Source organism: Crinia signifera, chromosome 4, assembly GCF_055691185.1.
Source record: "Crinia signifera chromosome 4, ASM5569118v1, whole genome shotgun sequence".
NCBI classification, from domain to species: Eukaryota; Metazoa; Chordata; class Amphibia; order Anura; family Myobatrachidae; genus Crinia; species Crinia signifera.
Genome location: NC_139220.1, coordinates 300,181,441 through 300,200,249, shown reverse-complemented (window position 1 = coordinate 300,200,249; position 18,809 = coordinate 300,181,441).

Here is an 18,809-nt window from a genome sequence, read left to right as displayed (position 1 = left end):
TGTGCCAGTAGACAGATGAGGTGTATGTGTGCCAGTCGACAGAGGAGGTGTATGTGTGCCAGTCGACAGAGGAGGTATATGCGTGCCAGTAGACAGAGGAGGTGTATGTGTGTCAGTAGACAGAGGAGGTGTATGCGTGCCAGTAGACAGAGGAGGTGTATGCTTGCAAGTAGACAGAGGTGTGTGTGCCATAAGACAGAGGAGGTGTATGTGTGCCAGTAGACACAGGAGGTGTATGTGTGCCAGTCAACAGAGGAGGTGTATGTGTGCCAGTACACACAGGAGGAGTATATGTGTAAGTAGACACAGGAGCTGTATGTGTGCCAGTAGACAGAGGTGTACATGTGCCAGTAGATAGGGGCGTGTGTGCCATAAGACAGAGGAGGTGTATGCGTGCCAGTAGACAGAGGAGGTGTATGCGTGCCAGTAGACAGAGGAGGTGTATGCGTGCCAGTAGACAGAGGAGGTGTATGCGTGCCAGTAGACAGAGGAGGTGTATGCGTGCCAGTGGACAGAGGAGGTGTATGTGTGCCGGTAGACAGAGGAGGTGTATGCGTGCCGGTAGACAGAGGAGGTGTATGCGTGCCGGTAGACAGAGGAGGTGTATGCGTGCCGGTAGACAGAGGAGGTGTATGCGTGCCGGTAGACAGAGGAGGTGTATGCGTGCCGGTAGACAGAGGAGGTGTATGCGTGCCGGTAGACAGAGGAGGTGTATGTGGGAAAAAACGTGAAAAACTCATGTCAACCTTTTGACTGTCGACATTCCCATTGTCAAACTAATGCGTGTGTCAACCTTAGCCATGTCAACCTATTTCATATGTTGTCTTAAGGCCCCCCATACATTAGGCCGACTTGTCCTTAGGACAAATCGGACCCAATTCTCCTGTGAGCCGCCCCGGCCAGGTCAGCACTCGCCGGCGCCGCCAGCTAAGCACTCAGGGACCCGCTGCCTGTCCCACTGCTCCCCCCGGTCAGTCTGCATGCATATGCCTGTCAGGTGGGCAGGCATATGCATACAGGGAGGTCGTACATGCTGACCGTCCGACCTCCCTGCACGGGACCGCGCATCGGATCGGATCAGATATCACACACATGCAATTTTGGCCTGAAATCGGATGATATCGTCCCAAAATCGCATAGAGTATGGGGGCCTTTAAGGACTGTCGACCTAAATTTGACGACCTAATATATGTTGACCTATATGTTGACCTTCATAGGGTCGACCTAGCATCTGTATCCCATGTAATAGTACATGTCAGGCAAGTAGGCAGCACATAGGGGCACACTTACTAAGCTGGTCATTTTATTGGAGATGGAATATAGCTCATAGCAACCAATGAGATTCTATCTATTATCTTCTAGAAGGTGCTAAATAAACAAGAAGGAGAATCTGATAGGTTGCTATGGGCAACCTCCCATCTCCAATAGAACTCCCATTTTAGTATATTTACCCCAGAGGGTCCTAAACAGGATGCTGGGTTTATTGGTAAATCATAGTAACACCACATAGTAACACCACATAGTAACACTACATAGTAACACCACATAGTAACACCACATAGTAGCACCACATAGAAACACCACAGGATCATGCAGGAAACCAGTGGTAATGCCTGGGCTAACAGCAGTGGTATCTAACAGTGGGTACTAGCAGGTATATGCCAGGGTGTCTCACCTCAGGAGCTAAGTCATCCAGTACTTGGACACTCAATGGCTGCAGCCTGAGTGCACATGTGCAGTGGAATATCAGGTGGGAGGAGGTAGTATCTCCCTGCAGACTCTGGGTCTTAGTGCCTGCAGTGTATGCACTATGCAGCAGAGGAAACACAGCAGAGTCCACTAGGAAAACAATTTGAATAATTATTGTTTACTATTATTGGAGGAGGGGGGGGGGGCAGCAATGGAAACAGCGATACTGGGCTGATGGCAAAAGAGTTACTTGGCCTAATTCAGACTGGATCGTCAATGTGAGAATTCACAAGGAGAAAGCCACCATCCAGACATAAAGAAAAAAAAGTCCCTTGCTAAATTGTAAGAGAATTGAAAATGGATTGCAAATCGCTACCCTCTTGCAAATCCATATTCAAGTCCCCGAACCGTCGAACAGTGTTTACCGTCTGTACAAATGGGCCTTATTCTAGTTCACTCTTTCTGACAAAATCCTTTTAGATGGACAAACTCATGTGAACTGCAGGTGGGGCAAATGTAACATGTGCAGAGAGAATTAGATTTAGGTGAGTGGTACTTGTTTCCTATCTGGGCGCCCACGATTTTAATCGCGGGCATCGGGGGTAAAATCGGGGCCATCGCGGGCATCGCGGCCGATAAAAAATCGGGTGCGATGTGCCAGACGCGATGCCCGCGATTTTCCCATAGAGAACAATGTTAAATGCCTCAATTTACCCGCGATGACCACGATTTACCATAGGAAACAATGTTAAATGGATCAATTTACCCAAATCAGCATAGGAACAATAGTAAATGGGCCAAAAACACCCCTGAACATAAAAATGTCTCCCCAAAAGTAGTTGACGCCACCCCGCCATCAACGTGAACCCGAAGCGTGGCGAGCGCAGCGAGGCCGCAAGGGGCGGCGGTACGCGTCCTCCGACCTTTTCATGCCCTACTATCCACTAGGGCGTGGAGTGAGAATAGAATAGTGTGGCGAGCGTAGCGAGCCACCGAGCCCGAAGCGTGGCGAGCGCAGCGAGCCCCGCGAGGGGACGCGGATACCTTCACAGGTAAACGCGTCCCTTCGCGGGCTTCCCAGGTGTCCGCGTCGCCACCTGGGAAGCCCGCGAGGGGACGCGTATAACTGTGAAGGTATCCGCGTCCCCTCGCCACGCTTCGGGCTCGGTGGCTCGCTGCGCTCGCCACACTATTCTATTCTCACTCCACGCCCTAGTGGGCTCGCTACGCTCGCCACGCTTCGGGTTCACGTTGATGGCGGGGTGGCGTCAACTACTTTTGGGGGGACATTTTTATGTTCAGGGGTGTTTTTGCCCCATTTCCCATTGTTCCCTATGATAATTTGGGGAAATTGATCCATTTAACATTGTTTCCTATGGTAAATCGCGGTCATCGCGGGTCAATTGGGACATTTAACATTGGTCCCTATGTAAAATCGCGGTAATCGCGTCGGTCGCATCGCATGTCATTATAATGACATGCGATGTACCCGCGATGCCCGCGATGGGCGCCCAGATAGGAAACAAGTACCGGGTGAGTTATTAATACCCCCTTTACACCGAGGCAAAGACCCAGGTTGGACCCAGGTCAGCGTTGGTGTAAAAGGGGCCAACCCAGGTCCAGTAACACTGGTTTCCTACCCATGTCCTGGGTTGAACACTGGTTGGACCTGGGTCGTGGGCGGTGTAAATGGTCCCAACCCAGGTTAGGACATCCGGGTAGTGCTGAAAGGATATCAGAAGTGAAGACAGCAGCCAGGAACCATACAGGTAGGGGGGGCTGGGGGGAGCACATGGGAGATTCGGTCTGCTGCTGCAGGGGAAGGGGCTGGGGGGAGTACATGGGAGATGCTGCACTTCTATACCGCTATGTGTGCTTGAGCACTGAATATACCTTTTTTAAAAAATATTTTACAAAATAAACAAACCAACATTTTTCAATGCTATCTTGTCTTTTAATTTTTATTTTAAATCATTGAGGGAAGGTTGGATGGCAGTTTATCAGTCCTAAAATGGACATTTTTAATGTCATCCATAAGGAAAAGCAGGGCTGACCCAGGTTCAGTGAAAACGGCGCAGACCTGGGTCACAGTGATGTTTAAATGGGGTATGAAGCTTGGTCCGACCCTGGAAACTCCCATGTTCAAAGACCAGGGTCCGACCAGGGATTTTGGTGTAAAAGAGGTATTAGTTTCTGTGCAGGGTAGATACTGGCTGCTTTATATTTACACTGCAATTTAGATCTCACTTTGAAGGAAAACCACACCCAAATCTAACCACACCCAAATCTAATTCTCTCTGCACAAGTAACATCTGCCCCACCTGCAGTGCACATGGTTTTGTCCATCTAAGAAGGATTTTGTCAGAAAGAGTGAACTAGAATAAGGTCCAATGTGAGCAGCTCTGAGGCTCCCACTAATCTGCGACTGAGGCAGGCTGGAAGTGGCCGCCTGGGCACGCCTGCATTTTCAAACCACTCCCAGAAAACGGCAGATGACCACCCCCTCAAACTGCAGCTACATGGCGTTTACAATCCACAGGCATTTCCAGTTGCTAATACACCTCGCACATGCACAGTGCATACGGTACGGATGAGCAGTTGTTTTTGATAATCCCCAGCATTGCCGCCAGTTCCCCAGACCGTGGCAGGAGGTCCTTGGGACCAAATTGCTTCATTGTAGCCCCGCCCACCGCTGTGCAAAGCCTATAATTTCGGAATTGCATGGTGTGGGGCGTGGTCCGATGATACAATCTTGCTGGTCGCGTCCACAAACCATGCGTAACCCTCATAGATCCGACGTTGCCCTTTTTTTTATCACACTGGTGGCCCCACCCCTCTACCTCACAGAGCTGGCTGCCCTCCCCTGGACATGATTTACAGACAGCCTGCTTCCCAATCGGTGAGAATGTGGGGCGGGCTAGCTAGTTGTGGCTGTGGAAAGAGGGGTTAGGTTTAAGCACTAGTGGGTGGGCTTAGGGTTAGGTAGCAGGGTGTTAGGCTGCGAGGAGGGGTGTTTACCTGCAAGATAGGAGGGTTAGTCCATAGATGCAGCCATGGGTAATCCACAAAAAAATCCTAGTGTGCGCAAGCATACATGGCCAATAAAGTTGATTCTATTTGATTCTGATTCTTATTGATTCAGGAGTTTTCTAGTAGGAGAGCTGAGATTGACACTTCCTGTACGTCTCCAGGTTCCACTGTCCATGGTACTGAATGTAAGTTCATGTACTGTCATAGAGCCAGATGTGCAAAGGATCTCTGATGCCAGTGGCAGGTTCAGGGGGGGGGCACCTGGGCACGTGCCCCCCCTGTCATTCATTTTGTAGATGAGGACCAGAGCTTTCCAACGAGCCCAGCCCCATGTCTCTAGCCCCCCGGCTATCAATTCCGACCCCCACCCAGTTCCGACGGCTGCCAGTTCTCCCCCTGGCATCACAGGAGCTTGTGGTTGAAGTCATTCAATTCTAAATCGCTGGGCCTTCAATATGATACCAGGATGGTCCATATCGGTCAATCGGTTCCAGAGATATAGCATGTAAATCGATTTTTTTTTATTTTTGAAATGTAATTTCATGGCTGTTCATGTTCTTTGAGGGCAGATTACTCTGGAACCAAACGTTCCAGTTTCACTGGACCAAAATCATTCAAAGCCCACTCAAAAGTTCTTCAATATGATACTTGTCTCATGTAAATGGGTCAGTTAGTTCCGAAGATATAGCCAGTTAATAAATGAGATAACTGGTTAAAGGGGGGAGGGGTGGTTTTCTCTCCCCCTCACACCAGAAAATGCAGGGACTAGGCTGGTGTAAAAGGGGCCAACCTGGGAACGCATTTTCTGGTGTGAAATGGGTATTATTTCAAATAGCTGGGACCTGCAGTGCTCGGAATACAGCCAGGCTCTGCCACTGTCAGTGGCTATCACGTCTGCCTGGCGGCGGCTGTCCCCCATTTACCACGAGCATGTATTCCCCGTTGGCAATGAGCATGTAATCCCACATGGCAATGAGCATGGAACCTCTGGCAATGAGCATAGAACCCTTGGCAATGAGCATGTAGATAAGCAGCACTTACTGTATGTAGCATAATTTTTAATATGCATTATGGTGTTTGGCATAATACATAATGGACATCATGCCGTGTAACTTAACGTGCAATGGACATTATGGTGTAAATGTTTAATGCGCACCTTTGGTGGACAATGTCCCTGTTTATGAAGCGTATTGTGAATTTTGTCTTAATCTGTGTGGCATTATGTGAATTCTGGCTCAATCCATGTGGCATTATGTGGATTTTGTCTCAATCCGTGTGGCATTATGTGAATTTTGTCTCAATCCGTTTGGCATTATGTGAATTTTGGCTCAATCCGTGTGGCATTATGTGAATTTTGGCTCAATCCATGTGGCATTATGTGAATTTTGGCTCAATCCATATGGCATTTTATGAATTTGGCTCAATCCGTGTGGCATTATGTGAATTTTGACACAATCCATGTGGCATTATGTGAATTTTGGCTCAATCCATTTGGCATTATGTGAATTTTGGCTTAATCCATTTGGCATTATGTGAATTTTGGCTCAATCCGTGTGTTATTATGTAAATTTTGGCTCAATCCGTGTGGCATTATGTGAATTTTGACACAATCCATGTGGCATTGTTTGAATTTTGGATTATTCCATTTGGCATCATGTGTAAGAGGCAAGTATAATGGGGTCTAGTATTTTGTTGCATAATGTGTAGAAGTTGTATATGGTGTTGTACACTATACTCAAGGACATGCCCCCTGTTGAGTGGCCACACCCCCTTTTCCAGAGCGCGCCTTCGGCGCGCGCACAACTACATCCTTCACTTTTGTTGCCATGGTGGGCCTGTGCACTTTAAATGCCAGGGCCTATTTTTAATCCCATTGCCACCCTCTCTCTGCCGCTCTCTTAGCATGTACACTGGCACCACTAACACTGGCCCTCCCCCACCTAAACCCTCTTTTATCATGGTGCCCCCCCTGTCATTTTATCCTGGATCCGCCCCTGTCTGATGCTGAGATATATTATAAACCCCATACACGCTCGACAATTCCCTCCATGAGCAATATCGTTAACGATTCCAACTGGACTCATTATCATTGGATATTATGAACCAATGACCATTGTCCGCTCGGCCCTGCTCTACAAGAGAATACATTTATTAATAACTGGCACCAGTAAAAGGCACTGTAGTCCTTAAGGAAGCGCAGATTATGAAAGATACTATCTGGTCACTGATGAAGCGGCCGACATGACAAAAGTTGACGCAAAAATGTCAACACAAGTTTTTACTGTTCATTTGTTTTGTATGTGTTAGTATTTGTGTAAGTACCCTTGTGGGGTCGCTTCGCTCGCCACACTTCTAGCAAGATGCCTCACTCCACCACCACAGTACTTGATACAGGTTAATATTCGCAATCCTAGTTAGTAAATCCAGCAAAAGTTGGAGAAACGTAAAAAAAAAAAAAAAAACTTTGTGTGTCAACCTTTGTCACTTCAACCTTTTGTACCTGTTAGACTTAAGCATTGTCTACCTTTTACCTTTTGCCTAATTTATAATCCAGGTCAGAGAGCATGTGGTGAGAGGGTAATGTTTGTAAACTTCCCTAACAGAACTAGCCTTTGACAAGCCATGGAGTTTTAAAGAGGCACGGTTTTGGCAGACGTCGGTATGGTTTAAGTCAGGGCATGACCTAATGTGTTCTAATGTTCCAATCAAAAACGATAACAGTTATGCAGGAAAATGGCTGCCCATGTTGTTTCTGTTCCATCAATATATATGTTCCACCAACAAAATGGCCGCCAATACTGTGCAAGTAGTAACCACTACATGTAGTACGGTATCCAGATTGTTGCGGTATAGTGGGTCGACAATGTCTAGTGTTGACAGTCTCTAGGTCGTCCACTAATGGTCATGCACTAAGTCAGTGGTTCTCAAACTCGGTCCTCAGGACCCCACACAGTTCACGTTTTCCAGGTCACCCAACAGGTGCACTCATTACTGACTGACACATTTTAAAAGATCCACAGGTGGAGCCAATTATTTCACTTGATTCTATGAGGAGACCTGCAAAACATGCACTTTGTGGGGTCCTGAGGATCGACTTTGAGAACCTGTGACCTAAGTTGACAAAAGACAATGGCAAAAGGTTTAACACAAGCAAGACGTCGACATGGTAATGTCAACATATGAAAAGGTGTGGACCTTACAATGACTGACCTTACCGACATATCACAATATTTTTCCATTATTTTTGGGCTCTTTCATGATTTACCATTCGGGTGGACTCTGGTTGGGAAAGGCCAGAAGAGAGGGTACGTGCTACAGTGATTGGGAGTCTGCGTGCTCAGGTGTCAACACTAACACAAAATAAATCTTACTTCGACTCTTTCATGTGTCAACCATGTCAACCTTTTGGTTGTGTCAACTTTTTATCACTCTAGACATAGTGGATGTTGACCTTTTGTCAATGGGACTGATTCAGACCTGAACGCACCTCTGCAAATTCGTATTGCAACCAATTATCGATTAACTGCCCAGACATATAGGACGCAATGCGCGTGTGTGACACCTGCCAGCTATCGACTCCTGCAACTTTTTCTGAGCGCTGGCTGTTGTCACAGTGACTGACAGGAAGTGGGCATATGGGGGTGGAAACCGGCCTAAGAGTGCTAAGAAAAATGCAGGCGTGTCAGAAATAAATGCTGGGAGTGATAGGGAAAACTCAGGTGTGCCTAGGAAAATGCTAGGCGTGCCAAAGCCTGCTAGGGGAGTGCTTGTGACATCAGCTCCAGCCGGGATATGTCGTTTCCCATTGCCGAGTAAGTCTTGGGATACACGGTGCCTGGGATGACTTGTGGGGTTGCGATCATTTGGTCTACAGCATGATGGTCGACAGTCATTAGGTCGACACCATTAGGTCGACATGGGAAAAGGTTGACGTGGGTCTAGGTCGACCTGGGAAAAGGTCGACATGTTTCTAGGTCGAAAGGTCATTACTTCGACAATGTCTAGGTCGACAGTCAAAAGGTCGATATGGGGTTTTTCACCGTTTTTTTTACCTGGATGTCAACACAGTCGACATGGACACAGTTTAAAGTGCGGTGCATCGCTCGCTATGCTCGGCACACTATTTTTTTCTCCCACCACGCCCTAGTGGATCGTTGGGCATGAAATACCGCCTGTCGGCACATGTCAGCTCAAAAAAACGGAAAAACCCCATGTCGACCTTTTGGCTGTCGACCTAGACACTGTCGAACTAATGACCTGTCGAACTAATGACCTGACGAACTAATGACTCGTCGATCTAATGACCTGTCGACCTAGAACCATGTCGACATTTTCCTGTGTCGACCTAGACACATGTCAACATTTTCACATGTCGACCCAATGGTGTCGGCCTAATGACTGTCGACCATCATGCTGTAGACCAAATGACAGTATCCCAACTTGTGTTCAGTGCAAAAATCATTTGATGGTGAGCGGTTTGCAACGGGATTGGAAACTCACATTGGCACGGTTACAAATGGCTTTGCAGCCGTACACCTCTATTTGCACAGCGAGCCCATTATTTCACATAGCGGGATTTCACTGCAGCAGGGCGGCATCTGAATTGAATGCTGACCGATGCAAATCCACAGCCGTGCGATCATGTCTGAATTGGACCCAATGCCAATGCCAATCTGTACACAATATAACAATGTCATGGCGTGCCCTTAGAGCAGGCATTCCCAACCACAGTCCTCAAGGCACACCAACAGTGCAGGTTTTAGTTCTATCCAGGCTTGAGCACAGGTGACTTAATTAGTACCTGAGGGATTCTGATTAAACCATCTGTGCTGAAGCCTGGATATCACTAAAACCTGCACTGTTGGTGGGCCTTTTGGACCGTGGTTGGGAATGCCTGCCTTAGAGCATAAGCTATAAATGTCAGTCAGATATTTCAAAATAAGATGTAACTAACCACAAAGACAACACCGATACTAATTAAATGAAAGTCAATGAAAGTGAAATGAATGTAAAGTAACATCTGTTTTCTCCTTTGAAAAGGAGATTTCCTGCAGCAGCCCAAATGGAAATGTCATTTACGTAATGCAGACGGACGGCCATGATTTGATATAATGTAGTTGTGACACTAATGAGTTAAGTACGGTCAGCTGGTGGGGTCAATAAGCAATCAGGAGAAGGGAGAAAGAAGTCCGGCTGATTGTGATCACCAATATTATGTATCATTGCACCAACCCCAGCAAGGGAATATGTGTCCCGTAAGAATGCTTTTTCCAAATGCTGGGACTGGTCAGGTAACTAAAACAAATATAACGCCCTATGGTTAATAAATGGTTAAATGGAGTTTACACTTTCCGACGAAGATCTTCCCTCAGGTGTACTGAGGGCAGCCATTTTGTCGACACAATCTATAATCCTAAAAATGCTGTGCATGGCTCCACTAATGGGGGTTATTCGGACCAGATTGCTATTGTGCAAATTTAGTGGTCAATTATCGTTCGACTGAACATGAGTACGGATCACAGTGCACATGTGCGTGGCCAAACAGCGATAAAATCATTCAATGGTCGCTGACCATCGGATGATTTTTTTATGATCGCAGTCTAAACTGACTTTTAGCTTTGCCTGAGATGGCCGAATTCAGGGTGGGCGCTGTCGTTATGTGATGTCAACCGTCCCGAGCAGGCATCGACATGCCGGCATTCGCAGCAATTTGCGGATCGGCCTGATTTTCGCAAGACATTCACAGGCGGGATTTCACTCTAGCGGGTGGCAGCTATCCGATCACAGGGGTCTTCAATTTGGCAGAGCAGCGATCAGGTCTGAATAACCCCCAATACCTCAAGCCTCAGTGATGTAAGGGAAAGGGGGCCTTTACTCAGGCTGCAGCTGCAGAGGAGAACGTGGTGAGAAAAAGTATTGTACCAGGACTAGCGCTGACACCCAACAGTTTTGCAGCTTGTGGGGCACACCAAGTGTTCTGTCAACAAGAACACTCAAAAAGACGTGACAAATAAAACAATAATGGTGACACCACTTAGCGCTAACTTTGTGATCAAATCAAAAAATACATATCTGTCATTGAACAGAGGTCCAGATGTATTCCGTATTGGTTGCAGATACCAAAAACAACACAAATGATATACCCTTTCTCCCACGGGGATGCGGTCATTTGGTCTACTGCATTATGGTCGACAGTCATTAGGTCGAATCCATTAGGTCGACATGCTAAAAGGTCGACATGACTCTAGGTCGACATGGGAAAAGGTCGACATGATTCTAGTTCGAAAGGTCATTAGTTCGACAGGTCATTAGTTCGACAAGGTCATTAGTTCGACATTGTCTATGTCGACATTCACAAGGTCGACATGGAGTTTTTCACTGTTTTTTGAGCCAACATGTGCCGACAGGCGGTATTTCATGCCCTACCATCCACTAGGGCGTGGTGGGAGAATAAAGTAGTGTGCCGAGCGTAGCGAGGCACCGTGCCCGATGCATCGCGAGCGCAGCGAGCGATGCGAGGGGATGCAGTGCACTTTAAACTGTGTCCATGTCGACTGTGTTCACATTCAGGTAAAAAAAACAGTGAAAAACCCCATGTCGACCTTGTGAATGTCGACATAGACAATGTCGAACTAATGACCTTGTCGAACTAATGACCTGTCGAACTAATGACCTTTCGACCTATAATCATGTCGACCTTTTCCCATGTCGACCTAGAGTCATGTCGACCTTTTAGCATGTCGACCTAATGTATTCGACCTAATGACTTTCGACCATAATGCAATAGACCAAATGATCCCAACCCCTCCCACGTTAGTGAGAGGATTTAGAAACAAGGTTATATCAATACAAAAATATCATTGTGTAGTATCCAAAAGATAACAAATATTTTATTTGATACAGGAGACTCACAATATTGATGGATAAAATCGCATATATATCATAGGTCCTTATGGCAAAGCTGCTGCAAGACTCTTCTCCCTTCCGACCTGGATACTGGATGTTCTGTTCAGAAGGCTCCGGGCACCGGTATCCCCAGTCCTCTGTTAGTCCAGGCAGGGTGGGTAGCAGTCCAGCCAAAAAGTCAGAATGTATGCCTCACTTAATGCATTTAGGATGGTAACGTCCTTCTTCAGACACTTCTGAAGAAGGACGTTACCGTCCGAAATGCATTAAGTGAGGCATATATTCTGACTTTTTGTCAGAATGTAGGCAAGGGGTGGTATGCACCGCCTGCTGCCAGTATCTTATTATAAGCGATCCTTACTGAATTAGTCCCTGTACTAGCACCAACCCCTTCTAGGTCACCTGCACTCACGGCTGTTCCCCTGACTATCTCAGTAACTTTATTTACTGACAACAGCAAGACGACCAAGAGCTGGGGAAACAAAACACAACTACAACAGATATGCTGGGTACACACCAGGACGACTAGGGCCCGATCCCCTCAATCTAGATCCAATTCCGACCAATTGGATGTAGATTGTGTGGTGATTGGGCCCTTTTCTGTCCTGGTGTGGACCGATACCGATCCGATGTGCGGTCCCGCGGGTCGGTCGTTATTGAGATCCTACCTGCTGCAGGTAGGATCTGAATGACGACCATACAGCCGGGAGCGGGTGGCCATCGGATCGGACCCGCTCACGGTGCACATCGTGAGCGGGTCGTGCCCCCCCCCGCGTCACCATGAGCGGGTCGGACGAGACACTGACGACCCGCTCACGATGTGCATCGTGAGCGGGTCGTCATGGTGTGTACCCTACATAACACAGGGGCAGATTTATTTAGCCTGGTGAAGTGATAAAGTGCCCGGCGATAATGCCTCAGCCAATCAGCCCCTAACTGTCATTGTTTACAGTGTGGAAAATGGCAGTTGGAAGCTGCATTATCGCCTGACTACAGCTTATAAGAATTAACCCCTCGGTTCCAATTTCAAGCCTCCTCATACTCTACCAAGCAGCCACACTAGTGACATTGGAAAGTTGTGTGTGTCAGTAATACTTTTTTCTTTCCCTAAGAAATCCTTCACAGAATCCCTGTGCAGGGACGGCCTGTAGCCCTGGAGGGGGGTAGTTACTGCCTGGCCTGGAGATAAACTAACATGACCTAAATGCTCTGGACAATGGTGGCCCTTTGGTGAGACATCTGTGATGGTAATATCCTGGCCTCAGGGGACACTTACACATCTGATTCTGTCAGTGAGGTACTTTATTCAGTACCATGGACAGTGGGCTCTGGAGACATGCGTCAAAAGGCTTTCACACTGGCGCTAATACAGTAAGTAACGCACAGACTTCCCTTAAACTATTTTCTGGAAACTTCTGGAAACTTCTAATAAAATTGTTGAGAATGATAATTTAAAAAATAATAATAATCATTATATATATATATATATATATATATGCATCCCTGAGGGGTCAAGCAAGGTCCATCTCATCTGGGATCCTTCTCGCTCCATGACCCTGAGTATGTCTCTGTGATTTATCCAGCAAGGGGATATGGAGACATAAGGTCTTCTCTCCCTCTGTAATATCATTAGTTCTGTGGGACAGTCAGCGGAAGTTTCCTCAGTCGCTCTGGGATCAGATGGCTGGGTCCTCGCCCCCCCACCCCTCACAAGGTTGTGGTTGGAACCATATGTCAGTAATTACCTATAGGTCTATACATCTGTCATCCCTGCCCCCTGTTCCTCCACCCTCTGCAATCTGCCCACTCTGAGCATCCATCAGAAGCAGGAGGGGCGGCTGCAGGCTGCCTGGGACACACCAGCCCAAATAAATTACATAGTGATTGTGAGTGTGTGCCTGGAAGTTACGCCGGCACCACTGTATATGTCTGACTACGGTGTTGCTGATGCTCACTATGGGAACATAACGCAAGGCAGATATAACTGCTCCAGCATTGTGCACTTATCACTAAATTATTATATTTGCCAGTACAGTATGTGTATCCGTACGCTCCTCTTGATACCTGTCACCACTGTCAGCGCACCATTGTGTCAGCCCTATTCTAGGTCCAGACTGTATTTCTGTTGGCAGGCCCTCGCTGACTGTATCCTACATGTAATCACAGCCAGAAATGTACATGCGTTTGTTTTGCATACGCCACTACATCACCCGTAGTTGTGTGCGCTTGTGTGTACGCGCAGAGCGACAGTAGTCAATATACACTCAGCAAACGGTTCTGCATGCAGGACATATAGGGCCAGATGCACTAAGCTTTAAAAGTGATAAAATGGAGAGTGATAAACAGCCAGCCAATCAGCTGCCACCTGCTATGTCACAGACTGTGTTTGAAAAATGTCAGGTAGGAGCTGATTGGTTGGTTGTTTATCACTCTCTATTTTATCACTTTTGAAGCTTAGTACATCTCACCCATATTCCTGTGTGCCGAGACGCGGATGCAGGTTACACGGGTCTGTCTGGGGGACCAACTCGGACCCAGGAGGTGGAGCAATGGCCTCCATTCAGGTGGTGCCAGGGCTGGCTCTACCATTAGGCAGCATTCGGCAGATCTCAGGACTCCAGAATCTGGGGACAGTAAGCCGATGTCTTGTCAAGGGTGCCGAAACACCTTGCACCGGCTCTGGGTGGTGGGAACATTCTTCACAGGACATCGGGCCAGATGCACTAAGCTTCAAAAGTGATAAAATTGAGTGATAAACAGCCAGCCAATCAGCTCCTAACTGCCATGTCACAGACTCTGTTTGAAAAATGTCAGGCGTGAGCTGATTGGCTGGTGGTTTATCACTCTCCATTTTATCACTTTTCAAGCTTAGTGCATCTGGCCCATAGTATGCGAATCAGGGTGATACATGCCTAAACTGGTCTCAGCAGCACTGCCTTGTTACAGTGCAGCTACATGCTATGGATGCCAATTTAAGGGGGATGATGAATATAAAGTCATCAGGAGCGCTGCTACAAGCGTTACATTATTTCTCTGGACCAGCTTGCCTGAGAGATATCAGTCCAGTCTCATAAATGGCTGCCTGAACTGTATGTAGGCCACAGGCCCACCACCTCCCAGCATGTGTTGTCACTGGGAAAGGTGGAGAGTGAAGGACAAAACTGGGGACAAAGGTCTGGTGTCATTCACACCCCCCTCTTTCCTCTAGCACACACAGGGACCTATGTATTATGGGGGACAACTGCAGGAATGTGAGCACTAGAGTGCTCAGGCCCTACTTCATGTGCACAGATCACCAAAAATATGGCGCGGTGGCCATTTTTGCCTGGAATTCAGCAGCACTGAGGCCTGCATCGTAGCACTCTGGAGGGTAAATATTAAAACAAATAGGTGCAGCGTCTGCCCCCCCTAGGACTTAGGGGCCCATGTTCACCTTGCACACTGCACTCATTATAAATACGCCACTGCCCTATGGGAAGAGCATGAACAGAGAGCTCCCTCCTCAGTATTCTCCATGCTCCCCCACAGCGACTGGCTATTTGTATTGTTCTGCGCCCAGCACCAGAGGCCTCTCCGCCGGCACTGTCCCTGCAATACGCAGCGGTTGTGTTGCATGTATGTTAGGGAGGGCGCGCGCTGTGTCTGCCTCATGTAACGCTCCTCCCCAGCCTCAGGCCCCGCTATCATGTTCTCTTTACAGTATATTGATTTTCTACCTCTATGTGCTGGCTGGTTTACAGACTCGGGAGAAGTAAATGATCATTATTGAGCTGGGATCCGGCAATTATTAAAGCATGACATGAGCGGAATATACTGTATATTCTCTCGCACGTTACCTGTGTGTATTCTGCAGATTTGGGGTTGGGGGAATTGCCTCAAGCAGGGCTTGCGTTAACAAGAATATTTTCTCACTAAAGGGGGAGATGCATCAAACCTTAGCGAGAAAAAAAATGGAGGGAGACAAAGCAACAGCCAATCAGCTCCTAACTGCCATGTTACAGGCAGGCGCGGGTCAAAGGACCAGCAACGTCTAGATCGACAGTTAATTGGTCAACACTGGCAAAAGGTCGAAACGCACTCAGTTGACATTGACAAGAGAAAGCCATAAGTAAAAGTCGACATAGAAAATGTGGATAAAAAAAAGGTCGCAGTGGAAACTTCGCACATCTTTCGATGGTTGCCAACCATCGAAAGATGTGGAAGGTGCGCGCATATGTAAGGTTGCTCTGAGCAAACGTACATATGCGTGCACGTTCAGTAGTAAATGGGTGGGCAGCTGACATCCGGTGATATCAGCTGCCCGCCCCGCCCCCCGCATGTCCGTCACAGCCGCAATAGCATGGGAACGCCCAGCGTTGTCATGGGAACGCCAATGAAACGCTGGGCATTCTTATATGCTAATGGGCCAGCCCACCTCAATGTTTCCTTTATAGAAGTCTTCCCCAGGACTTGGGAAATGGATGGGATCTCTATTGAAGATGGGATGTTGCCCATAGCAACCAATCAGATTTTACTTCTTATTTATCTAGCACCTAATACATAGAATCTGATTGGGCAACATCTCATCTTCAATAGAACTCCCATCTTAGTAAATTTACACCTTACACTCCAAACCGCCCGCTTACCCCCAAATCGTGCCCATTTACAGTGACACCAGAGAAAGCCCCCGGAAAAAACATTGACAGACATGTTGTGGTGACCGTCATAAGCCGAAGATACATATATATCTCAATTGAGAATTATTATGATTATTATTTTTTTATTCCATTCAGTACATATATATAATATATACGGTATTTGTTTCCTAGCACGGCCACAATCGCGGGCATCGTGTACCTTAAAGTTAAGGTACACGATGCCCGCGATGGACCCAATTTCCTCTGAAATCAGGTCCATTTTGCCGGCAAAGGCAAAATCGGGGGCATCGCGTCGGTCGCGTGCATTAACATGGCCCCCGACGCGATGCCCGCGATTTTGCCATGGGCTTCAATGTTAAAATATTTTTAACATTGAAATCGGGAGCATTGCGTCGGTCTTGTGCCATTATAATGGCACAAGATGAGATGGACTTGATTAAGTCCATCTCACATAGGAAACAATGTGAAATGGGCCAATATGACCCATTTCACATTGTATATGGCCCCGTCGTCACCCCACGATTGACGCCAACCCGAAGCGTGGCGAGCGCAGCGAGCCCGAGAGGAGCGGCGGTGCGCGTCCTCCGACCTTAGTAGGGGTATGAAAAGGTCGGAGGACGCGCACCGCCGCCCCTCACGGGCTCGCTGCGCTCGCCACGCTTCGGGTTGGCGTCAATCATGGGGTGGCGTTGAGGGGGTAAAATTGGGGGTCTGGGGAATACTTTACATTGAATCCATTGTAAAATGGGGTCCCAGGGACCCTATTCACATTTGATTCAATGTAAAAATTGGGTCGATCGCGTCGGTCGCATTGCATGCGATTTGGTCGCATGCGATGCGACCGACGCGATTTTTCCGACACGATCACCCCGATGCAAATCGGTGTGGCCGTGCTAGGAAACAAGTACCATATATATATATATATATATATATATATATATATATATATATATATATATATATATATATATATATGATACTCTGCTACAGTGTGCTGTGGATTGCAGCTCACAGATAACATAAAAGAGCTTTATGGCCGACCTCCTGCAGACCAGACCTCCACTGACAGATGTCCAGGGGTCACAGGTCACTGGCTGACACATCTGTATGTGTATTCATAGCGGCCAACTGTCCCTAACTTCTAGGGGCCGCCCCAGCTTTGTCCCTGGGAATGTCCCCATTCTAACCAGCTGCGCAGCACAGTTACTCCTACTGCGCATATTAGGGGCAATTCTCACCACTCAGTCTCTGGTCTGTGTATTTTATTGTAGTAAATGTAAAATAAATACATTATAAATGGGGATTCTGATCATACCAGCAGCAGAACCTAAATACAAGCTACGGTAGGTAAGTGTGATATAGTGTCTGCCAGATTCCTGATGAGGGAATAAGCAGTATGGGGAAGAGCAGAGGCTGCGCGACGGTTGGACAGTAATTACAGCTTCCGCTGCCTAAATGAGTAATTGTGTACTCTGCCCGCACTCGACAACGCCCCCCTCACCCTGACTGGAAAACAATGAGCACGTGGCACAGAACGAGCAAAGGAGAGAAATGGAAATGGAATTCTCTGCTGCCCCTTTTACAGCGACGCCCAAGGCAACTGTCTAATAGGGTTGTTGCGCACCGATTATGACAATAGTCGGCGAGTCCGCAGCCCATGGCAGTACCCTTCGATCCCTACATTTCAGAAGATTCAGGATTGCATATACTGGCTACAGAGTAGCTATGGTGGCCTTCTAGATTTACATCTGAATGAAACCAAAGTCATATAAAGTCTGACCCTGATATTGAGACAAGAGACAATGGGGCTTATTTACTTAGATGGGAGTTCTATTGAAGATGGACTGTTGCTATGGGCAACCAGATTTCCCAATGTAAGTGGGCGCCTCAATGAAAAGAAAGAGGAAGTGCCAGAAAAAAACGGAAACAACGAGTTTTGTTTATGGGTGATGCGCACTATGTGGCGGGCTAATATGCCGCTTGGTGTGTCAGCATCTTGAGAACTATGTCATAGGTAGATCATTAATGGCAGGACCTCCCATGGTGGACAGGTCTCAGCGGAGGTATCACGTGAAGAAAGGCCTGGCAATCTACTTCCCTAGCTAGCCACAGAAACATTATTGTCACAGTGCGCCAGACACTGACGCTTACTTCCTGGGTCCAGCGGCACTGGTTCCTGGGCCCCTAAAGCAGAGCAATGGGCGGGGAATTCCCAATGCCCGCTGCAGGAGTATTCCAGTTTTCTTCCACAATCCAAAAATATACTGGTAGGTTTATTGGTTCCCAACAAAAATTACCCCTTGTGTGTGCATACATGGGCAGACTACATGGGCCAAGTGGCTATCTGCCATCAAAGCCTATGTTTGTACATACAACCCAACATTTGTTTTAGCGAAACCGGGACTGGCCCGAAAGGTGTTGGGACTAAGGGTGATGGGCGTGGTCTTTGGCAGCGGGGGTGGGGCATAGCACCAAAACCGCAGGTTTTACCATTCTTGGGGTGTGCCCAGCACTCCCCTAGTGTAATTGGGACAGTTGGGAGGTATG